This window comes from Geotrypetes seraphini, chromosome 2, assembly GCF_902459505.1.
Source record: "Geotrypetes seraphini chromosome 2, aGeoSer1.1, whole genome shotgun sequence".
NCBI classification, from domain to species: Eukaryota; Metazoa; Chordata; class Amphibia; order Gymnophiona; family Dermophiidae; genus Geotrypetes; species Geotrypetes seraphini.
In genome coordinates, this window is record NC_047085.1 from 379,027,430 (window position 1) to 379,053,012 (window position 25,583).

General features: G+C 42.9%; 1 protein-coding gene across 1 annotated transcript in view; it reads right to left on the minus strand.

Moving 5' to 3' along the window:
* Window positions 1–25,583, minus strand: part of TMEFF1 (transmembrane protein with EGF like and two follistatin like domains 1) — a 436,679-nt gene that overhangs the window by 188,617 nt on the left and 222,479 nt on the right. The window lies entirely within an intron of this gene.

A 25,583-nucleotide genomic window follows, 5' to 3' on the forward strand; every position in this document is an offset into this window, starting at 1 on the left:
ACACTAGATTTCAACAGACGCAAGTTTAGTATCCAGAGTTGGGCACGGAAACTTTTATAGAATAGTGCTTAGCGCTGAACTTTTCTAGCATTCATTTTTGAGCACCGCTTATAGAATTTCCCCCCTATTTTTTCCATTTTAAAGAACCCAATATGAATTCTTCGGAGCCTAAAAATTAAGATCCTATATCTTCACTGCCTCTCCTCACTAAGGTGGTTGCAAAAAGTAATTATGCATCAGCTTTAGGAATATGTTAATACACTGAATGTACTTGATATTCATTAGTCTGGTTTACGAGGAAAACATGGTATTGAAATTCTCTTACTCTCTAGTTTTGACATTATATATCATGGTGCTTATTTTAGAAACAATTATTTGTGTTTTAGATGGCCACTCCTGGTTGATCGCTGGACCACCGGGGATTTTAAAGATTTGCGGCGGAGGCAGGAGGGAGATAAAAGAAGTCACAGTCAGCCGGGACAAGAGGCGGGAGGGACCACCAGTTCTTATGACAGGCCTGGTGGAGACCTGCAACAGGTCTGGGAGGGAGCGGGTGGGCGCTGACCCGAATATAAGCTGAGACCCCCCATTTTGGGGCCTTATTTTTGGCCCCAAAATCTCAGCTTATATTAGAGTATATATGGTAATTTGAGCTGCCAGTGCAAACCCGCTATGATACCAAGGTCTAGTCTGGAAGTACAGGTACTTCTATCAGTGGTGTAGTAAGGGTGCGCAGCGCCCGGGGCAGTGGCGTCCCCTTCCTCACTCCCCCCCAGCCATGCATGTAACCCCTTCCCTTTCCCCATACCTTTTTAACTTCTCCAGTATGAGCTGCATGCCCACGTCGGTGTTGGCTCGCCCTCTAACGTCACTTCCTAGGTGCGGATCCCGGAAATGACATCAGAGAGAGCACCTATGCCAACACGGGCAGCAAACTCATGCCAGGGAAGTAAAAAAGGTGCGTGCGCAGCAAGGAGAAGAGCAGGAGTAGGGCAGACAGGAGGGGTGCCACACCCTTAGGAAGACAGTGCCCTTAGGAAGACCACGAGGGCGGACACCCCCACCTATACTTTGCCACTGACTTCTATTACTCTGACCTTTACATTTTTCACTCAAGGTTCCCATATTGCATTATTTTGTGTGGAATAATTGCTGTGCTTTAGACAGATGGGATAAATACCGTGAGCACTGAGTGTTCATTAAAATGCAGTTGGTTTTATCTCCACCAGACCTACAGATTGTAACCTACTGTTTATCAACCCAAGAACACATTGCATTTTATTATTCTGAATATGTAGAAACATACGGTAACCTTATGTGACAGACTAAGGTCCTCTTCTTTCAAACTGCGCAAGCAGTTTTTAGCACAGAGAGCCGCGCAGAATGGCCCGCGCTGCTCCCGATGCTCATAGGAACTCTATGAGTGTCAGGAGTAGCGCAGGCCATTCAGCGCGGCTCACCGCACTACAAACTGCTAGCGCAGTTTGATAGAAGAGGCCCTAAATATGGCCTATATCCTCATTTCTTAAAACTAACAAGATATGATATGGCCCCTTAATTTAAGAGGTTTCTATTTATCTTTATTTCTGAACTTGATATACCTTGCAGACTGGATGGACCATTCGGATCTTTATCTGCCGTCGTCTATGTTACTATGTTACCTCTCTTTATACTACATCAGGGTGGTTTACAATCAAAATTTAAAATACATAAATACAACATAAAAAGGTTTCATTTCACACAGCACTCAACAACCCTCATTCCCTCCTTCTCTAATGTCAATTCTTTTGTTATCTGCACATTCTGATATAATCAGCATCGTTTTGTTTTTTTAATTCTCCTACAGCATGGAGGCAGAAATTCTTCCAGCGCTTGATGATCAAGTATCAATGGAGAAGTTAATTTCCAGAACCAGTGAGCCACTGAATGGGCAATAGAAACAAATCTATTTGAGCTTGTGGCCATGTGATCAGGGCCGGATTAATGAGTAGGCCCAGTAGGCACGTGCCTAGGGCCCGAAGTTGTCAGGGGGGCCCACTGAAGAAACAGAGGATTTAGGGGTTTTTTTTCCCTTTGGCAACATCCCCCCCCCCCAGGAGATCGACAATGCTGCCCCCCCACCCCTCCTTCGACGGCAACGCGTCCGGTATAACTGAAAACAGAGGGGGGGGGTGGACTGGCAGACATGGGGAGTTGCTGTACGGTCCCACGATGACTCTGTCTGCCGGCTCTGCTCAGGGAATAAGTAAGTGATGTTGGAGGGAGGTGGACCGGCAGCCGCAGTCATCACAGAACCTTACAACAACTCCCCTTATCTGCCGATCCACCCCCTCCAATGTCACTTACTCCCTGGGCAGAGCCGGGAGCTGAAGTCATCGCAGGATCTTGCTTCACGGCACTGGTTAGTTTGGAGGGAGAGAGAGAAGAGCATAGAAGTATGGTGGAGGGAGAGAAAGGGGCCAGGGTGGTTGGGCAGGGTGGTATAGAAGGGTGGTGGGGCAAGGTGGTGGAGGGAGAGAAAGGGGGCAGATGCTGAGGGAAGTGGGAGGGAGGGATAGGGGAGAGAGACATAAGGGGGAAGGATACTGGATGGAATTGGGTTAGAGGGAAAGAAAGGGGCAGATGCTGATGGAAGTGGGGGGAGGAAAAGAGGAGAGAGACATAAGGGGGAAGGATACCGGATGGAATTGGGTTGGAAGGAAAGAAAGAGGGCAGATGCTGATGGAAGTGGGGGAAGGGAGAGGAGAGAGTGAAATGCCAGACCATGGGAGTGTGGCAGTGGGAAGGGAAGGACAGGAGAGTGATGCCAGCCCATTGGAGGAGATAAGGGAAGAAGATAGATGCCACACCAATTGGGTGGGGGGGAGGAAGAGATAGAAGGGAGAGGCAGACAATTTCTGGAAGAGGCATAAAAAGAGAACAGATGCCATATGGAAGAGGCAGAGAGAGGGCAGACAGTGGATGGAAGGAAGAGAATGATGAGAAGATGAGGAAAGCAGAAACCATACAACAAAGGTAGAAAAAAAAATTCTATTTGTTTTATTTCTTTCTTTTTGCTTTAGGATAAAGTACTATTGTAGCTGTGTTGATAATTGTTTATTAATAGAAAATGGAAATAAGGTGATCCTGTTAAAGGACTCATTTTAATACATTTTTTACTAATTCAGAGACCATAACTCCTTTGCTCAGGCCAGGACAGGGATACTGTAACAGCAGTATAGTTTACTGACCTGAAGAAAGAGGTTTTACCCTCTGAAAGCTAAGTGAGAAATGTATTAGTCCAATAAAATGACAGGCACTAAATTTTCTTGCCCCATGCCTCCTACCCAGAATCAAAATATAAATTGGTGGACTACTCAAAGCCCTGCCAGCTGAAGATCTCTTCCTCTAGGAAGGAAGGGGGGATTTGTTCAGAGATATTTGGAGGTTGAATAGAAGAAAAACTGTACACTGGCACTGGTATGGTAATCTTTGTTGCTTGTTTTAAATTTTAAAATAAAAGAAATAAAGTGGAACTAAAGAAGTAAATAAGAAAATGGGTAAATAAATGGGGTGGGGCGGGGCAGGGGGGCCCAGTATACTTGTGTGCCTAGGGGCCCTCAATGAATTAATCCTGCCCTGCTTGTGATCACCTGCACTAGAACAGCCACTCTGGAGACAGGCAAGAAATCTAGGCACCTGGAGAAAGCATCCCAGGACTGGCAATTCAACAGTCAATGGGTGTCTGGATAAACAGTATCCATGTCAAGAATTTGTCAGCCGGCTCTTCTACTCTCCTTTTCTTCTCCGGCTCTATCTCATCCGCCATATTTACTCCCACTGAGTAGGCAAGAAGACTGAGGTCTTATACAGTATACTGAAACAGATAAAGAATGCATAATTTTGCATTTAAAAAAAAAAAATAAAAATGAAAGATGAACTAAACTTATGTAATGAAGAGCTCATAGATAATAACCATGCAGCCGAAAAGGTCTTTCCTTCATATCTAGAATGTCTGATTGACATACTGTGTGTTTGCTTTCAAGGTTTGTTTCAGGCTGAGTGATCTGTGCCGGTAAGGTTATCATGCCAAGCTGACCTACAGAACATAAACTAAGGATGCACAATCATAAGCAGACGTTCTGTTCATTAGAAAATATAAAGGACAATTCCATAATCCAGGCACCCACATTAACTCACCTGCATAAGTGCCACAGCGTGCCTAAGCTCTATTCTTACAAAGCTTTGGCAAAAAGTGGACTTAGCTTGCCCTCATGCTGGTCTTTCCTGCGCATTAAGGCTGCTTTTTTCCCACAGCTGGAAAATTGGCAATTTTTTTTTCGGCATTAATGGTCACACGTTAATGTTGCCATTAGCATGTGGGCCCTTACTGCCACCAATTTTGTACCAGTGACCGCCTGATATCCCGTACTATATAATAGTAGTTCACCAGGTTTTGAATTATGTAATGCCAATATGTTTTCAGGGCTTATGACCACCATCTTATACTACCTAGATCAATGGAAATCAGTTCTGCTCATTTCAATGGATCTTTCAGCAGCCTTTGACACAAGTGACCATGACCTCCTACTACTTACTGCAAAGACTATGATCAACAGGGATTACAGACCAGGTACTTGATTGATTTCATTCTTACTTCTCCGATAAAATCTCCTTTAAAATCTCATCCGATATTTTCCCCAGCGAATATGGTTTCCCTCAGGTATCAATTCTCTCACCACTCTTATTTAATAACTTTCTGGTAATCTCTACTAACTCTTGGACAATCTATTGGGTTTATGATGTATGCATATTCCGACAATATCCAATTTATTCACCCGATAAACCCAAACAACCCAATGGACATTCTAGACATTAATCAAATGGTAGAACAGATAAGTGAATGGCTAAATAATAACATGCTAGTACGTAATGTAAATAAAACAAAAACAATGCTTTTCCATGCACAGGACACTCACTAACTACTCTAATCAATTTCAATCCCTCTTCAAATAGTAACATCTATAAAAAATAGTAGATGTTATTGTGCTCAGCTTGTCTAGCTTTTTAAACCAGTAAAAAAAAGTCCAAAGGAAAAATGCAAACAAGTCTAACACATCTAGAGATGGCCATTTTCAGGGGGGGGGGGAAGACAGACGTTTTTGCTGTTTTGAAAATGGCCATTTTCTCTACCTAATTTTTGGACACACTTCCGAAAACGTCTAAACTTGGATTTAGATGCTATATTGAAAATGGCCCTCTGAATATCAGGCCCACTGCTTTTCTAATGTTGCCAACTTTTCCTTTCCCCTTCAGACACCCAACTTCATATCAGCTTTGAAAAGTGAAAGTGTCAGATGCTAGATGAATTCCTTCAAGGAATTACCTCACAGAAAGTTTGGTGCAGCTAAATCTAGCCATTCCAGAATTAAAAAGGAACACTTATTATTTGAATATAATAATGTTTATTCTTTCTGGTTAGATGTTTGGTGTAAAATACTCACTATATTAAAAGTTTAAGGAGTCATTATACTCCAGACTTACCATTTGGAAATCATTATCAGTGACAACCACTTTATCAGATGAAAATGCATCCTTTAATTTCATGATTTCTGTAGCCTTAAAATTAATCATCCAGTATTGGAAATATAGGGCTCCTTTTACAAAGATGCGTTAGGGCCTTAATGCGCAGAATAGGGCGCACTAAAATGCCGCATGCGCTAGCTGCTATGCCTCCTCTTGAGCGGTAGTTTCTCGGGTAGCACGCGCTAATCCGGTGCGTGCGCTACAACGCTAGCGCACCTTTGTAAAAGGAGCCCATAGTTCTAACTATTCCATTTACAATTGGTGGAATAGTATATTAATATTTAGGAAATACAAAAACATCATTTCTTGTACGTTAACTCTGAAATGTATATAATGTGATTCAAATCAAGGGGAAAAAGACCTCAAAATACCCCAAGAATGCAATCAATGAGTCACAATCATATTGGGGTTGGGTATCATCATAGGTCAAAAACCCTTGAATACTTTAATTTTAATTTAATATAATTTTAATTTTATGTGATAATTTTATATTACTTTCTTGATTAACTTTTTGTTATATCAACTTTCTTCTTGCCAATGAGCATTGAAAAATCAGCAGTTGTATATTCAAGATTTTTAACTGGCTTTTATCCAAAGAATATCAATAAGCACTTATCTTAATAACCCGACGGAGGCCCGGTCCGTTTCGCACTGATAGGTTTCTTCAAGGGTAGTGATAGGGCTTAATAATTCGCCAGTAGAAATTCAAAAGGAGCAGCAGTCTGTTGAATGAGCGATGAGCCATTTTGAATTTCTACTGGGGTATTTTGAGGTCTTTTTCCCCTTGATTTGAATCACATTATACACACTATTGGTGTTCCACTATATTTGATTAATTTCAACATTTATATTTTTGGACACTATTTGGTTTCCAACTATTCCACTCAGTTCAAACTCTGAAATGTAAACATAATCGTAAATGGCTTAAACTGGATGAATATCTTTCCAGGAATTCATTATCATTGACTTCACCATAATAACGTTTGCTCATATTTCTGTTTTGTTACGTTTCACTGTTGATTCCAATTTTACTTAATACCTAGGATCATTGCAAACGCATTTCCGGTTTGATATATGATTTGTTGCAGGTTTCTGTTTTGGGCTCCTTTAACGAAGGCGCGCTAGGGCCTTAATGCGCGGAAGAGTGCGCGCTAAATTGCCGCGCGTGCTAGCCACTACCAGCCTCCTTTTGAGCAGGTGGTAGATTTTCAGCTAGCATGCGCTAATCCGGTGCGTGCGCTAAAAACGCTAGCGCACATTCGTAAAAGGAGCCCTTTGTTTTTTGGGGGGGTGGGGTTGTAAATTTGTTCTAGCTTTCTAAAATTCAATAAAAATTATAATGAAAAAAGAGAAAAGCACATGTGAAAACACACACGCACTGCAGGACAAAGACATTTTACAGTTTGAGAGGCCTTTCTGTTTTACTGAGCTGAAACTAAACTGCGCAAGAGGTTATTAGCACCGGCCGGCGCGCCGAATGCTCTGCGCTGCTTCGACATGCTTAGGAACTCTATGACTGTTGGAGCAGTCGCAGAGCATTCAGCGTGCCGATGCTAAAAATCTCTTGCGCGGTTTTGTAAAAGGGGGGGGGGGGGGTAAAAGCAGATTGGTTTGAAAAGATTGGTAAAAGAGCAACAACATAGGTTTTTTTTAAAAAAGGCGCGCTTGCCGATTTAGCATGCACTAAATGCTAATGTGCCCATTATATTCTATGGACACGTTAGCATTTAGAACGTTAAATCGGCTAGCGCACCTTACAGCTCCTTTTACAAAGCTGCACGCTAGACGTGTTGGTTCTAGCCGCGTAGTGTGGGTTTAGCGCATGCTAAAATTCTGCGCGCACTAAAAACACTAGCGCACCTTCGTAAAAGGAGCCCTTAGTCCAGCGAGTTTCTATTTTTAAGGTAAGCTATTGTCCTATGATACATAAAAACTGGAAAAATCGTTGGACTAAGGGCTCCTTTTACGAAGGTGCGCTAGTGTTTTTAGCGCACGCACCGGATTAGCGCGCGCTAGCTGAAAAACTACCGCCTGCTTGAGGAGGCGGTAGTGGCTAGCACGCGCTATTCCGCACGTTAAGGCCCCAACGCACCTTCGTAAAAGGAGCCCTAAGTGTATAGTGTAACTTGCCTTTTTACCAAACTTTTCAAACAACCCTCATAGTAAAAGAATATTCCAGTGGTGTCTTCTAACATCACGCAGTTGGGGGTTTATGGAGAGAGCGTTTTGAAACACATTTCATGTGACTAACATTTTCAAGTCATGGCTCACAATCTTGGGTAATAGCAATTGATGATTTCTGAACAATGCTCATTGAAATGTTTTTCCTCACTGTGTAAAAGGAATTGCCTCTTCCGAAAAGCTAATCTTCATGAGATTGCAATTTAAGCTCAGATCTATTTGAGCACACTGTCCTGCGTCTAAAAATCTGGCTGAGTGCTAAATTCTAATATGATTTATTTATTGTTTAAACTCATACCTTTTCACTGGCCATGAGGTTCCCGGAGTGGTTACAGTCTAAGACACCAATTTGCTAAGGTGTGGTAAAATAATGATTATCCTTAGAAAAGCTGGCAGCAAATTCTCACATGGTTGGGCAGACTGGATGGACCGTTCAGGTCTGTATCTGCCGTAATTTACTATGTATGTTAGTTTGTGGGTAATGTCATCCACTGATCCCAGTACGGAGAGTGGTACTGTCACTTTAAGCTTTAGCAAAGCTTCGAGACTGCCCACACCGGGCATGCGCAAGTGCCTTCCCGCCGGCTTACGAGGTCATCAGTTTATCATTTTCCGTGGAGTGAAGACGTAACTGAACTTTATTCCCTTGAGTTCTCTTCCCGCTTCACTTTTTACTGTTATTTTTACTTTTTTGTTGTTGTTTTTTTAAAATTCCTTTCAAACCAAAAATAAAATAAACTGGTTTCGGTGTGAGAAGCCTTTTGGCTATCTTAAAGCCTTTGGGGCTCATAATAACAAAAGAAGTCTAAAAAGTGGCCTAAATGGGCACTTGGACGATCAAAAAGTTTGATCTTCCAAGTACCCATAACAAAAGCTGGTTTTAGACAAATCTAAAACCAGATTAGGCCTTTCCCCTGCCTCTAAACGCCTCTAGAGGCGTTTTTACAGGAGGGGAAAGGGCGGGAGGTGGGCCGACCTAGACCTAGGCGTACAGCAGATATAACCAAAACTTTAGGCAGGCTGCCTAGTCGGCACTTATACGTTTTGTCTTAGACCAAGTCAAAACAGGTATAACAGCCGAAAAGGGCCCGCTGAGCTGATCGCCGCTGGCGTGATCAGCTCAGCGGCCCGGCAACCTACCCACCCACCCCCACTGCAACCATTGTGGCAGGAGAGATTGGATATCTCCCCTGCCATGATGTGATCGCCCCTCTACCCGAACTGCTGTGATCCACGGCAAGAGAGATGCCCAATCTCTCTTGCCGCAGTTTGTGGCAGTTCAGGTAGAGGGGTGATCGCATCGCGGCAGGGGAGATATCCAATCTCTCCTGCCATGATGCATTACCCCCCCCCACACACACACACACATTCAACGATCCAGGTAAGAGGGAGCCCAAGCCCTCCTGCCCCGGAGAGCCGTGATCCACACACACACACAACATCGGGGCAGGAGGGAGCCCAAGCCCTCCTGCCCCGGAGAGCCACAAACCCCCCCCACCCCACAACGATCAGGCCAGGAAGGAGCCCAAGCCTTCCTGGTCAGGCGATCTCCCCTACCCCCCACCCCCACTAAGATCCGGGCAGGAGGGATCCCAGGCCTTCCTGCCCTCGGCGTACCTCCCTCCCACGATCGTCCTCCTGAACCCCCAATCGTCCCCCCACCACCCACCCCATGACCCCCTCCTGACCCCTCGACCCCCCCAAACCCCAAACCCCCTCCCCTTACCTGTAAATAGGTTGGCCGGGCGGATAATTCTAAATCTAATAGATGCTGGCACTGTAATTTGGACATTGAGACACTGGATCATCTGTTCTATTGTCCTTTGATACTTCCAAGTTTCCAAGTTTATTAGTTTTTAATATCCCGACCATCAAGCAAATGTCTGGCCGGTTAACAATATTTTGTAAAGGCTAAAAATTTATAAAACGAAGTGAACGTAAAAGACATAGACTAGACATACTAGAGAGTGAGGGTAATAGGGGAGGAGGGGAGAAGTTACATAATTTAGATAAGACGGAGAAAGTGGGGAGGGGATAGAACGATAGGGATAAGGTAGCATTGTCGAAGCAAATACTTACTCGCGGTAAGAAGCAGAAAAAAAAAAAAAAAAAGGGGAAGACAAAAGAGATGAAAAGGGATGATCTAGATTCAATCAAAAGCGTCTTGAAATAAGAAGGTCTTTAAGCCAGTCTTGAATTTGATTAAATTTTGTTCGTCACGTAGGTATTGTGGAAGAGAGTTCCATAATGTGGGTGCAGTTACTGCAAAGTTGGTTTTTCGGGTGTAATAGAATTCTTTTAGAGATGGAATGAAAAGGAGTTTTTGGTCAGTGGATCTTAACGTGCGAGGGGAACATTGTGGGATTAGTAGTTTATCAAGGAATAGTGGTTGATGGAAGAGTTTAATTTTAAAGGAAAGTAAGATGATTTTGTAGGTGATGCGGTGGGTGATAGGGAGCCAATGAGCCTCTTTAAGAAGAGGTGTAACATGTTCAAATTTACCTTTTTTGTATATTAGTTTTATTGCAGAATCTGCAGAATCCTAAGCGATTGGTTGTTTTCTAATAAACTTTCACTCAATGTTTCCAAATCTTGTGGCTTACTCCTTCCCATTAAAAAATCCGAAACATTACCAGGAACAATCTACATCAAATCCACGCCCCTACTTATGGACACTAAAATAAAACTACTGGGTGTTACTCTAGATAGAGATCTCACTTTCCATGATCACATAAGTACAGTTGTAAAAACATGCTTCTTTAAACTTCGTATCATTCGTTCACTTATTTCCACTTTAAATACTGATTCGATCACTATCCTTATTCATTCTCTAGTCATTTCTCATCTAGACTATTGCAATTCATTACTAAACGGACTACCCCAAAAAGAAATCCGCCGTTTACAGATAGTACAAAATACCGCAATTAAACTCATCTACCAGACGGGAAAATTCGAACACGTTACTCCGCTCCTAAAGGAAGCACATTGGCTCCCGGTTACATACCGCATAACTTATAAAATTTTACTGCTTTCTTTCAAAATCAAACTTTCACATCTACCTTTATTCCTGGACAAATTACTAATACCCCAAAGTTCTCCCCGTACCTTACGATCTGCTGACCAAAAACTCCTCTTCATTCCCTCCATAAAAGAATCTTACTATACTAGGAAAACAAATTTTGCTATAACAGCCCCTACACTATGGAATTCTCTCCCTCAATCTCTTCGAGACGAAACTGATTTACCTAAATTTAAAACTAATCTTAAAACTTTCCTATTCAAGGATGCCTTCAATAAATCCTAATCTTTTATATCCACTTATCTACTCATCCTTTTCAAAAATATCTTTTTCATTTCAGCGCACATCATTTATACCATGCACCCTTCTCCTCCATGTTCTATCCCTTCCCTCTATCTCATTTCCTCAAATATTATGTAACTTTTTCCCTCCTTCCCAACTTTCCTCACAGTCACGTTTGTCAGTATATGTTTAATGTGTTTTTATTAATTTTTCCAATACACTATTAACTAGTTCTAACTTTCCTTCTTATTAATTTCTTGTTTTTTTTTTTAAATTGTAAACCGGTCAGATATTTGTTTTATGATCGGGATATCAAAAATCAATAAACTTGAAACTTGAATCTGCTTCTGGAGATCAATATGGGGTAGAATAAATAACATTTTGGAATCATCAGTTCCTCTAACGTATGAGGCAGTTATTTGTGGTACAATATTATATATTAAGCCCCTCATAGATCAATATAAAGGTCGTCTTTTCCTTATAATGACTGGGACAGCCATCCAAATGATCACTCGAAACTGGAAGAACTGTGATCGTTTAAATTTTTCGTTCTGGTGGGCAAGTCTTTGCTCTAGTTATAGATTTGAAAGAATAAATGCTGAGAATTTGGGGTAAGGTAATATATCTAAATTGATATGGGGCCCACTGGCATCATATGTCACTTCATTATAATTGTTTGTTGACTGTGAGTCAGTTTTTTGTTTACTTTGGTACATATCCAGGGAAGGGTGGGAGGGGGTTATTTATGTCTTAAATTGATTTTTGAATATTCACACTTGGGATGGGTGGGAAGATATCAATATTCAGAACAGGGTAAGGTTTTTCTAGCAATATATGGTTTTTTGTGTTTATTGAATGATTATTGGATGGGTGGTTTATAATGAACATGTGAAAGTTGAATGTGCTTTTGTCATACCATTATATGTTGCATTTGTTGTATTGCACTGTTGAAGTTTTGAAAATTAATAAATAATTATTTTTTTAAAAAAACCAAAAAACCAGCAGTTGATTTTAATATGTAAACCACCTTGATACTGGTTGTGTTAGTGTGGTGTAACAAAACTCAAATTAATAAATATAAGCTCTACCACTTGAAATTAGGGGCCAAGCAACTATCACATGAATTTTTTTGCAAAATGTTGACGATATATCTGTTTAAGAAATTGTGGGATTTTTAATTCTAAACATTTTGGAAACTAGTCTTTAATCTTTTCTTCTATTTTGCTTGTTTATTTTCTTGTATTACTTTTCTTATTGTTAACTGAGTCGAGCTCCAATTGGTGATGACCTGGTCTATAAGTTTTAGTTTAGTAATTGTAACCCCCTCTTTTACTAAGGTACGCTAACCGATTAGTGAGTGCTAATCGAATTAGCATGCTCTAAACACTAACGCGTTCATAGACTAACATGTACACATTAACATTTAGCATGTGCTAAATCGATTAGCGCGTGCTCAGGGCAGGATTAATTCTTTGAGGGCCCCTAGGCATACAAGTACACTGGGCCCCCCTGGCCCTGTCCCACCCCATTTATCTGTTTTCTTATTTACTTCTTTATTTCAACCTGTATTTTTTTTAATTCAAAACAAAGATTAGTGCATAGTTTTTCTTCTATGCAACCCCTAAAGATCTCTGAACAAACCCCCCTTCCTTCCCTTCCCACCTACTTACCCAGGACTTTAACTCTAAACTCTTTTCATACGTATATAAAGTGTTCAAATATATTGTAAAGCAGTAATACTATCCGAAATATAAGTCTATATTAATAACCAAGTTTACAACGCCTCTCAACTGTCTCACTCTACATCAACCAACTGTAACCCATATGTATGTATAAACAACCAAATCTGTAACTCCTCTAGTATGTTCCATTCCATGTATGCTAACTTGTAACAAAACAACAAGGCAAGCAGTCCAAAGAATCCAACATGAAACAAAAGAAGATTGACAGACAATAAGGAAATTCAAATCAGGTTTATTCAAGGTGCTCCCAAGAACCATGCTCAATGCATTTCGCCAAACAAGGCTAGTCAACGCTAACAGAAAACCATGTCTTTCATACACACAGAACACAAATACACCCTCACCCAGTATGGAGGGAGCCCTACCTTCATGCGAAGCAGTGTCGGGCCAGCATCACTCTAAACAGGCTGCTTGGCCTTGTCCATCGGGGATTTCACTCTGCCGCATTACTGAGTGAAATCCCCGACGGACAAGGCCAAGCAGCCTGTTCAGAGTGCTGCCGGCCTGACGCTGCTTCGCATGAAGGTAGGGCTCGTTCATGGTCAGCTGGGAGGGAAGGTTGGAGGTCCGTGGGGATTCAGCTGCGCAGCAGGGGTTGGAGGGTGCTCAAGGGTTCTGCTGCACAAGGGATGGGAGGGAGGGAGGGAAGGATAGAAGCTGGGCAAGGCTGCATGAGGGATAGGAGGAAAGATGCTGCACATGTGGGGGAGAGAAAGGAAAGAAGAAGAATGGGGTGAAGGAGAGATAGTCATGTGCATACCCCAAAAATAAGACCTAGTGCCTTTTTTGGGCCCCAAGTAAATATAAGACACTGTCTTATTTTCGGGGCAACATGGTAGGTAAAACACATTAAATAGAAAACATACATATCAATAAAACTAATAAAGGCAGGGGGGCAAAAACAAACCAGAGCCACCTACAACCAGGGAAATGCTGTTAAAATTGTTTGTTGTTATTCAAGCTAGTTTTTCTAATTTTTTACATAAGGATAATCAAACTATAAATGAGCCAAAACTGTTCACAAAGGAAATACAGTAAAACAATGGATTACAAGTAACTTGGTTTGCAAGCGTTTTGCAAGACAAGCAAAACATTTTATTAAATGTTAACTTAATATACAAGCAATGTCTTGCAATACAAGTACATACAGTATACACACATCACAACTGAGTTGATGGTTCTTCTCTTTCTGACACTGCGGGAGTGTAGTGACTGTTCTAAACAAGCAAAGTCTTGCAATACGAGTGCATACAGTACAGTATACACACATCACATCATCACAAATGAGCCGATGGTTCTTCTCTCTTTGACGCTGTGGGAGTGTAGTGACTGTTCTAAATAAGTGAGGTCTTGCAATACAAGTACATATAGTATTTTGCATTAAAGTTTTTGGGTTGTGGAACGAATCGTCTGCGTTTCCATATTTCTTATGGGGAAATTTGCTTTAATATACGAGTGCTTTGGATTACATGCATGCTTCTGGAATGAATTATGCTCGCAAACCAAGGTTTTACTGTACTTGATAGAAACAATCAAGTTACCTCAGGTGCATGCAGCTGGGAGGACAAGGCAGCTGGGAGGACCAGGCAGACTTGAACGACGATAGCAGCCGTGAGGACCAGGGTACAGGCAGCCGGAAGGACAAGGCGGACCCAAGCGGCGACAGCAGTCAGAAGGCTGCAGACGACTACGAGCGGCGAAGGCAGAGATAGGTGGGAGCACAGTATCGCAAAGCATGGTTGCCGCAAGACTTGAGGCACGTGAATCAGCTGATGCAGTGGCAGTAGACAGTGTAGTCGTGGCGGCCGCTAGACTTGAGGGCAGCGTCGTCCGGGAGGTTCATTTTCAGAAGGGTCCAATATGGCAGCATTTCTCACAAGCTGCCGGCAGCTGCTACAAAGTTTTCTCTCTGCAGCAACTTCCTGTTTCCGACAGGGCAGATCGCTGCAGAGAGGGAAAGCTTTGGGGCACCGGTGGCAGTTTGTGAGAACGGCTGCCGTGTCGGGCCCCTCTGAAAAAGAAAATTTAGCTTTTTAATAAAGCACTTCGGACCACGGGGCCCCCTGGATCAATGGGGACCAGGGCAGCTGTCCTGTTTGCTCCCTATAACACCGTCCTGGGCCCCCCCTGACAATGTCGGGCCCTAGGCACATGCCTCGTAGGCCTATCCTTTAATCCAGCCCTGCGCGTGCTAATCGGTTAGTGCACCTTAGTAAAAGAGAGCCTAAGTGAATTGTATTATAAGTCATTGCTGTACATTCTAGAAATGTCTAGCTAATTCTTTTGTGATCTTCATCAGTCAGTGAAGGTAACTTATGGAATACAAGTTTTGTATTGTATTTGAATATGGATTGTGGCTAAATATTGCTGCCATCTGGATAATTTTCTTTATTTTAACAAGTTAGACAGCCTTACAACAACTGAACATGTCACTTTACATTGCTTACAGGGTTGCCAGCATGATATCTCGCTATACAGCTGTACTCTATTTCTTCGGTACAGTGCACTCACAGATTCAATAAGTACATCAGCCAACAATCCTTCCTCCCCCAACAACAACTTAGAGAGCAATGAGTAGGGTATCTTCATATAACACTCTACAAGTTCAGCCCAGATGGGTGTACCATTGTATATAGGGGTTCCAAGCCTTCAGAAAGTTCTGAAGTCTGTTGGAGCGCAATGCTGTAAGTCTCGACATGTGACAAACATAGTCCACTTTAAGCTGCACTTGCTTTCTAGTGGGAGTTCCAGACTGTTTCAAGGCAGCCACCAATGCTGGTCTAGCCACCGTTACAAGAGCAACCAGTTTATGATATTTCGCCAGAACTCCCTCCGGTGGTCAATTCAAGGCTACATCCCAGCTCTCTCTTAATTGGAACCCCACAAATTTCAGTTAGCCATACAAATATCATAATCCAATACCTCCTAGCTTTTGGGCATTGCCTCCAAATGTGATGTTCCTCACAAAGCCCTGCCAGCATAACTCAGTAATATCTGCTTTAATGCGGTGATGTTACACTGGGGTTAAGTAACACTGTTAAAGTTGTTTAAATCAATTCTCGACCAAATTACTCGCTATGGATACTCTATGAAGCCACTGGGCTTGGTCAAGAGATTAGCCTAGTAAGGATTCCCACTTCTTGGTATAAAGCTCAGGAGGGGCCCCTTGATACAGAAGGGCTTTATAGATGTGAGAGATACTACTCCTGTCAGAGCGATTGTCCCATACCCTATCTCATAGTGCGTAAGTCCAGCAATGCCCGCTTACAAAGAAAAATGTGGACCTGGCAATACTGGAACTGGTCCATCAGTGTAAGGTCATAAGACTGCATAAGCTCTGACAAAGGGAATAACCCCCCTCTTCCCCATCCACTAAAAATTGTTCCAGTGTGTTTAGCCCTCCTTCCGCCCAAATCTGGTATCTCGCATCCGTCCCACCCAGTTTGAAGCCTTCTATCACTAGTGAGATAAATGGATGCACTTGTCCTACCACTACCTGGAAGTCTTTCAAAGGGAGCCAGGGGAGGCGGCTAAGTGATATATCTCCTATATACTAAGATTCCATCTCCACGCATGTCTTGCCTTCAGTGCCTCACCAGGCTAACAGGATGTGAACGAAGCTGGGCCACTTGATGGTATAATTGAAAATTGGGGACCCTCGTACTACCCCACTCCAGTGGTTGAAACACCACCTGTCTTTTAACTCTTGGGGGCCTGTGCTTCCATATATAGTGAAATATACTCTTAAGCAATGCTTCAAAAAAGCCCTTAGATAGTGGGAGGGGCAATGCATTGAATAAATAGAGAAGCTTGGGTAGGAGCATCAATTTTGATTGCATGTACCCTTTCCAGCCAAGAGATGTGCTGATGTTCCCATTTATCTAAAGTTTGCCACAATTCCCGCAACACTTGTGGATAATTCAAGCGGTACAACTCATTTAGATTGGCGAAGAGATGGATCCCCAAGTATTTAATAGCTGTGGTCGCCCAACAGAATGGATATTGGTTTTGGAGCTGACGCTTTTCATCTGGGCTCACCATTAAATTCAAAATGATTCATTTGGCTAAATTTATTTGAAATTCCGATAAGTTCCCATAAGAGGATAAAATGGTCAAAATCTTGGGCAGTGATTCATGAGGCTGCCCCACCATAAGCAGAATATCATCTGCAAAAGGTAACAGTTGTGTCTCCACTCCTTCGCTCATTTTGCCCTTAATGATCTTGCTTGCTCAGATTTGTTGGGCTAAAAGCTCCATTATTAGGGCAAAAATCAAGGGGGACAATGCCTAGTACCCCGGGCCAATTCGAAGGTGTCACAGTATTGCCATTAATTTGTAGACTTGCCAGTGGCTTAATGTAAATAGTCCTTATCCAGTCTAGGAATTGACCCATGATCCCAAATTTCTGAAGGTCCCTATAATAAACGGCCAAAACGCCCTGTCAAAAGCTTTATCAGCATCAATACTCAAAATCAAAGCTGGGGCTTCCCGTTGCTTAGCCGAATAAATCACATGCAAAATCCGCCGTGCATTGTCAAACTTTTGGTGCCCAAGGATAAAGCCAGCCTGATCATCCCTCACCAAATGGTTCATGTACTGTTGTAACCGATTAGCTAACATTTTTGTAAAAAGTGTATAGTCTATGTCTAAGAGTGAAATAGGGTGGTTTAGGTAGCAATGTGACCCTTGCCAAACGCCACGTATAAGGTAACTTGTCTACTGCCTGGAAGCTATTAAACTTGTCTCCTGCCTGGAAGCTATTAAACATCTCAGTGAGGGGTTTTACCAATAGGCCCCTAAAACATTTATAAAATTTAGTGGTAAAGCCATCCAGGCCAGGGGCCCACAATGTTTTAGTTTCCTCAATGGGTCTAGAAAGCCTTAATGCTCCCTCTTCTGTAAGCTTTCACCTCTGACTCAGCAGGCTCGATTTGCGTGTTATAGAGCTGTTTATAATACTGAGTAAGGACTCTACCAATATTCACTGACTCTCTGTGTCGAACCCTGTCCGAGTAAAGGATAGTGGTAAAATGGTTCCTCACCTGTGACCGTTTCAGTTTATGCGCTAGAAGGCGACCCGCTCTACTGTTCTGCTTTAAGAACCTCTGATGCACCATCTGCAGGTGTGTGTGAATGGCCTCCAATTCTAGCTCCTGTAATTCTCCCTGTTCCTGCTCCAATTGGCAAAGAGTCTCCCCCCCCCTCAAAACCCTGATTTATGTTGGGTTTCCAGTTATACCAACTGTTGGCGCAAAGCTTCCTGCTTCTGTTGGTATTTCCTTCTCTTAAAGGCCATCAGAGAAATAATCCTCCCCCTCCTCACCACTTTTAACCCTTCCCAGAATGTACTAGGTGATAAATCACCTTAGGAATTAAAGCGAATATAATCCTTCAAATTGGATTCCAGCTGCTACACATTTCTAGGATCTAAGAGAATGGTGTCTTTCAGTCTCCAGAATCTCTGACCATGCGGACTCTACCCGGTGTGGATATCCAGCCACACCAGAGAATGATCTGACCAACTTCTGGGCTCTATATTTACACCACTTACTTACAGCAACAACTCATGGGGGAAGTATCGTGTAAACTTGAATAAAATGTATAGTCCCTGGCAGTTGGGTTTAAATTTCTCCAGGGGTCCACCATGTCACCATCCCTATACAAAGCCTGTAAACTCTTCCTTTCAGCTTTACCATATTTAGTTACATTTGCCGAATTATCCAAAGAAGGATTCATCGTCAAATTGAAGTCTCCCCCGATTATTAAATGTCCCTCTATTTGTAATTGTACTAGTACTCTCAGTTCCTCAAAAAAGGTCCCCTGGTCCGAGTTGGGAGCATATACATTCACTAGGGTATAAAGGCTGCCCTCCAACTCCACTTTGACCAGCAGATATCTACCCGACTTGTCCCTTATGACCTCTTGCACTTTGGGCTGGAATGATCATTCAAAAAATATACCCACCCCATTTGTTTCATTACCCTTCCTATTAGAGACCAAATACACATGAGGGTAATTCTTAAGAGATAACAAATGTTAATGTTGCACCAAAAATGTGTTTCTTGAATAACACCATTGCCCACTCTAAGGCGATCTGCCTCCTTCAAAAGTAATTGACATTTGTGAGGGAGGTTAAGGCCCTTCACATTTAAAGTAAGAAATCTTATTTAAACTCTTTATTCATTTTTATAATTTACATCAAGTGCATCAAAAAGTAACCACATTTGAACTCAAATACATCACTTGAAATTCTACAATTCTTCAAATGAAATGGATTTTATCCCTTCCCCCCTCCCTTTAATATTTCATATTTCATAATCTTAAGGGCTTACTGCTCATCCCGAATCATATCAATCACACTTATGAATATATCACCATCACTCTAACGCACCATGCATACATATAAGCATACATAAAGCAAAGTTGCTCAGGAAAGAAACGAAACGAAAAACTCCATGCTGCAGTTAATATGTGTACTCAGTACCCAAATGGCCACAAAGCTAGACTGAATCTGCGTCAGTTTTAATCTCCATCTTCAAGTTGGCCCAGCTTCTGAGGCATGGCCTGTACCAGAGTGATGCTGGAGCCTTCTACCCTGATGTTCCATCCGATGCCATCTCTGAAGTAGTGGTGTTCATCTGCGGGTCTGCTGCCATGGACGCTCGCCCTCCATCTGCTCATTCCAAAGTTTCACCTCACATAGCATAGCTTGTGCCTCTTGTAGTGTGGTAACTATGTGTGGCATTATTCAGCGCAATGGACAATCCAAAGGGATAGTGCCAACAGTATTTAAACTTATGGTCCATAAGACATATAGTGACTGATTTGAATTCCCGCCTCTTATGCAAAATAATAACAGACATGTCAGCAAAAATCTCCACCTTGCCACCGTCCCATTGAACAGGACAGACTTTCCTCACCGCTGCCAGGATACTTTCTTTAATGGGGAAAAGCAGAAAGCAAGTAATTAAGTCAATTGGCAGCCCCAGGGTTGCAGGCCCAATTGCTCTGTGTACTGTCTCCAACTTCATATGAGGCAGCTTCGCATCTGGATTTGTTAAACTCAAAAAGTGCTCACATATTGCCCACATAAGTCCTGCTAGTGAGCAGCCATCTTGCGATTCCGGAAGGCCCCACAACCACAGGTTGTTGCAGCACGCCCGGTTTTCACCGTCTTCCGGCTTTGCTAGGAGATCATCCTGCTTGGTTTCCAATTGTTCACACCTTTTCTGCAACTCGATTAAGTCCCCATCATGGTTGATCATTTTTTCTTCAAAGTCGTTCAGCCGTTAGCCCATATCCTCTACTGTTTTGCGTAAGCCATCAAAATCGGCATGCAGATCCTAAAGCATCATTTGAATATAAGAACATAAGAAATGGCTTTGCCGGATCAGACTCTAGGTCCATCCAGTCTGGCGACCCGCACCCGCGGAGGCCAAGCCAGGTGTTCCCTGCTGAGAAACCTTGTTTACTCGTATCCCCCAATGTGATTTGCAAGAAGGTGTGCATCCAACTTGCTCTTGAATCCCAGAATGCTGGTCTCCATCACGACCTCCTCAGGGAGAGCATTCCTAGCGTCCACCACTCGTTGTGCAAAACAGAACTTCCTAATATTTGTCCTGGGCCTGGTGCCCCTCAGTTTCAGTCCATGACCTCTTGTCCAAGTCACATTTGACAATGTGAATAACGATGTTTCTTGCTCTATTTTGCCAAATCCTTTTAGTATTTTAAAAGTCTCTATCATGTCTACTCGCATTCTTCTCTTCTCGAGGGTGAACAATCCCAGTTTTCCGAGGCGTTCTTTGTAGCTCAAATTCTCGATACCTTTAACTAGCTTCGTGGCTCGCCTTTGCACCTCTCCAGTATATCCTTCTTTAGGTAGGGAGACCAGTGTTGAACACAGTACTCCAAGTGTGGTCTGACTATTGCTCTGTAAAGCAGCATTATGATGTCCGCCGATCTACTTGTGATTCCCTTCTTTATCATACCCAACATCCTATTTGCTTTCTTTGCTGCCGCTGCGCATTGAGCCGACGGCTTCAGGGTCCTGTCTATCAGTACCCCCAGGTCCCTTTCTTGTTCGGACTTGCCCAGTGTCACACCTAACATTTTATATTCATGTTCCTTGTTTTTCTTACCCAGGTGCATCACTTTGCATTTTTCTATGTTAAACTTCATCTGCCACTTTTCTGCCCATTTCTCTAGCTGGTTCAAATCTCTCTGAAGTTCTTCTCTGTCCTTTTGTGTCCCAACTACCCGACATAGTTTTGTGTCGTCCGCAAACTTGATTAAATTACTTGTTGTTTCATCTTCTAGGTCGTTTATGAAGATATTGAACAAGATGGGCCCAAGATCCGATCCCTGGTATACACCGCTCGTTACCTCTTCCCAGTCCGAGAACTTCCCATTTATGCCCACCCTCTGCAATCTGTTTCCTAACCATTTGCCCAACCATCTTAGTATATCTCCTTCTATTCCATGGCTTTGTAGTTTCTTCAGAAGCCTTGCGTGGGGAACCTTGTCGAACACTTTCTGGAAGTCCAAGTATATTATATCCACCGGTTCACCGCTATCAATTTGTTTTTTCACCTCCTCAAAAAATTGAAGTAAATTAGTCAAACATGACTTCCCTTTCCTAAAGCCATGTTGGCTAGCTCTCATCAGGTCGTGATTTTCCAGGTGTTGCTCTATGCTATCCTTTATTAGTGCTTAAATCATCTTCCCAGGAACTGACGTAAGACTCACAGGTCTATAGTTGCCCGGTTCTCCTCTCGATCCCTTTTTGAAGATTGGGATGACATTCTCTATCCTCCAGTCGTCTGGTATTTGCCCGGTTTTAATTGACAAGTTAGCTAGGGATTGTAATAGTTCTCCGATTTCTATCTTAAGCTCCTTTAGCACTCTCCATCTGGTCCAGGGGATTTATCACTTCTCAATCTGTCGATCTGATAATATATCATGTTCAAATCCACATTTACTGTGGTGAGGCTATCCTCATTTTCTCCCTTGAATACTCTCCCTGTTTCTGGCATTGATGCAGTGTCCTCCTTAGTAAAGACAGACGCAAAGAATGAGTTTAGCCTATCCGCAATCTGTTTGTCTTCCTTGATGCACCCTTTTCTTCCTTGGTCGTCGAGAGGGCCCATTGCCTCCTTAGCTGGTTTTTTCCCTTTTATGTATCTAAAAAATGGCTTGAAGTTTTTGGCTTCTTGCGCTATCTTTTCCTCATAGGCTTTTTTGGCGTCTCTTACCGCCTTGTGACACTTCTTCTGGTCGACCTTGTGACTGTTCCAGGCCTCCGTTGTGTATTCACGTTTCCATTTTTTAAAAGAGTTCCTCTTATCCCTTACTGCATCCTTCACCTCTTTAGTTAGCCAAACTGGTTCTCCTTTGATTTTATTTCTCCTTCCTTTGGATATCTGCGGAATGTAGAGATTCTGCGCTTCGGTGATGGTATTTTTTAGTAGGGACCATGCTTGATCGACCGTTTGAGTCTTGGTACGTTTCCCCTTCCCGATGCCAATTTTAAAATTGATCATGCTGTGATCGCTTGTCCCCAACGGAACAATGACCTCTACATCTGTTGTCCAAGGTGGCAGTTCCATAGGGTTAGCAGTTTCCACCGAGCTCCCATCTCCTGCTGCCGTGTTCCTCGTGGCACAGGGCCACAGTTTCCATCTGGGGTGCTTGGAAGGCAAACTCTTTCAAATCCGGCCACTGTTTTTTGCTTGATAACATCACCTGATTACAGAACCCTCTGAAGGGAAATAAAAACCCTTCTATTCAGAAAATTTGTCAGGACAAATTAACGCAGAACCGTAATGTATCTCTATTCCTGTAATTAGCACAATTTAACACAGTACCGAATTATTCTCTATTTCTATATCTAGTACTTTACCCTGTAACTCTTCTGGTATTGTCCAGCTTATCTCTTTTGCAATCTGTCTAGAACTGCAGGGTTAACGTGGAATATAAGTCACTAATCCTATATAATAAAACTTTACCCGCGCATGCACTTTTAAAACGACGTGATCCCTGCCGCTGTGGTGTGTGATCCGTGGCCGCGTTCCATTTTAGAACGCGGCGGCAGGGATCACTTTGGCCACTCCCCCCCTCCTGCCCTCACTCACCAACCGCTGGAGAAAGCGCAGGCAAGCTCTCTACCTGCCTGCGTCCTCGCGGCTCCGATTGGTGCTGGCGACGGCTGCCAGGAGGAGGGCTTCGTGGAGCGCCGCCACCCGCCAACACCTTCCCAGTCTCCTGAGCGCGTCCTTGCTACCCTGATTGCCAGCTGCGGTGGCCACCGCTGCGCTCAGGGTGAAACTGCTTCCGACATCTTCAGGCTTCCGGCGCATGCAGACATGCCGGTGGTGACGAAGGAGGGTGTCGTGCGACGCAGGCGGGGATCAGAAAGGGTAAGGGAGCCGGCCAGAAATGAGTCAGCGGGGGTTGGGCTGGAAGGGGAGAGAAGCAGTCTGCCTCGGGTGCTTCAAGGCCTGGCTTCTTCGGGCAGCAGCAGCGTTTACAATTCGCTGCTGTTGCCAGCTTCAGGCCTTCCTCTCTGGCGGGTCCTGCCTACTTTCTGTTTTCATGAAGACCCGACCCGACAGAGAGGAAGACCTGAAGCCGGCAACAGCAATGAATTGTGAATGCTGCTGCTGCCTGATGAAGTTCAATGAGGATAGGGAGCAGAGGGGGAGAGAATGGCTTGGAGGGAAGAAGAGATGGCAGGGCATGGAGGGAAGGAGGAAGGTATGCCAGACCAAGGGAAAAGGAAGGGGGAAAGGAAGGAGGAGATGCCATATGGAACAGAGAGAGAGAGGGTGGACACAGGATGGAAAGAGAAGAGAGGGCAGTGAATGGAAGGGGCAAGATAGAGGGTGAACAGTAGATGGAAGGGGTAGAGAGAGGGAGACAGACACTGAATGGAAGTGTGGGGGAGAGGAGGGGCAGCCGCTGAATGGAAGTCTGAGGGACAGGGGAAGCAGACGTTGGAAGGAAGTGGGAAGGAGAAAGAAAAAAGGGCACATGCAGGATTGAGGGAAGAGGATAGAGTTAGAAATAAAGATAGACAGACAGGGGGCTAGGGAGAGACAGACAGAAAGAATGATAGACAGACAGATAGCATCCAAGAAGAGAGAGAGAAATTAAAAAAACCCAGACAGACACACATGTACTCTAGCACCCGTTAATGTAACGGGCTTAAACACTAGTGTAATATAATTATTCAGGGTGGCTGGGAGCTTGAGAATCAGGCTGCCATCCTGCTGATGATGTCATCAGAAGCCCCCCATCCGAATAATTTTCTGAGCTGCCCTTGATCCTCCCCTAACATGGTTGGATGATATCCAGCTCTTTAGTAATTAAAACAGCCAGATATTATCCATATATATTTTGAAAATACACAGGCTAATTATATGTTCACATAATTGCCTACTGGCTCAATAGAGTATAATTATTCATTCATACGAAGATTTCCTGACTAACCAACAAAATTCTTCTAAGGTGCAGAGCAGAAATAGGATGTTTCAGTTTATGACTCAGCACACAAAAAAGATTGTTCAAATTCTGGTGTCAGATCTGTGATGCTTCCTCCATTGCTACTATATGAAGTAACAAAAAACCCTGGAAATGGACACTCTGAAGCTTAACTAAGGGGCTCATTTTCAAGAGAGAAAAATATCCCAAAAAGTGGTATAAAGGGGCAGATGGGTGTTTTTCTTGCCAAACTCTTCCAATTCACTATTTTTGAAACAAATTTTTGGGATGTTTTTCTTTTTTGAATATGAGCCCCTATGTCAATTCTTCACATAAAGCTCTAGATAGAACATTTATCTTTCAATGGATCTTCAATGAATGGATTTATTAGATTCCATAAGAACATAAGAATTGCCATACTGGGACAGACTGAAGGTCCATCAAGCCCGGTATCCTGTTTCCAATAGTGGACAACCCAGGTCCCAAGTACCTAGCTAGATCTCAAGTAGTAAAACAGATTTTCTGCTGCTTCTCCTAGGAATAAGTAGTGGATTTCCCCAAGCCATCTCAAAATAGTCTATGAACTTCTCTTTTAGGAAATTATACAAGTCTATTTTAAACCCCGCTAAGCTAACTGATTTCACCACATTCTCTGGCAACGAATTCTAGAGTTTAATTACATATAGTGTGAAGAAATATTTTCTCCTGTCTGTTTTAAATCTACAAAAATAATGAAAGAACACGTCTTTAACTACCCATGCCAAGCAGCCAGTGATCTATTATTAGTCTGTTTTCTGGAAGAATGAGGACCACACTTTTGGATTACAATCGTCATGGATGAAGAGCAGAGCCAAGGAAGGTTGGCCGAGAATGAATTGAATGGCAGACTAAGATAAGTGTTTTGGACCTATTTGCTACTTTTTTGGCTCTTTATATTTCTCACATTGTTCTACATAACTGTCCACCTCAACCAGTTTATAAATTTTTAGCTTTTTCTTGTCCAGACTTTAACCAGAGGTTATTCTCCCTTCTTTTTGTGGAGTTTTTTCCTTGTGGTATGATGTCCGGAGAAGGCCTATGATTAAACGAAGTTCCCCTTATAGGAGCTGTGCCCCTGGGGACATTTATTTGTCTTTTAGACTTTGAGGCCACTTGTATAAATTAACATATTTGCTCTGAAGGCTGCTTGGTATGGGCAGTTAAAGACGTGTATAATTCACGTCATACCCCTTGACTGTTATTAATAGTGTTTTAAATCTACTACATAGTAGCTTCATCGCATTCCCTCTAGTCTTGTGGTCTCAAACTTGCAGCCC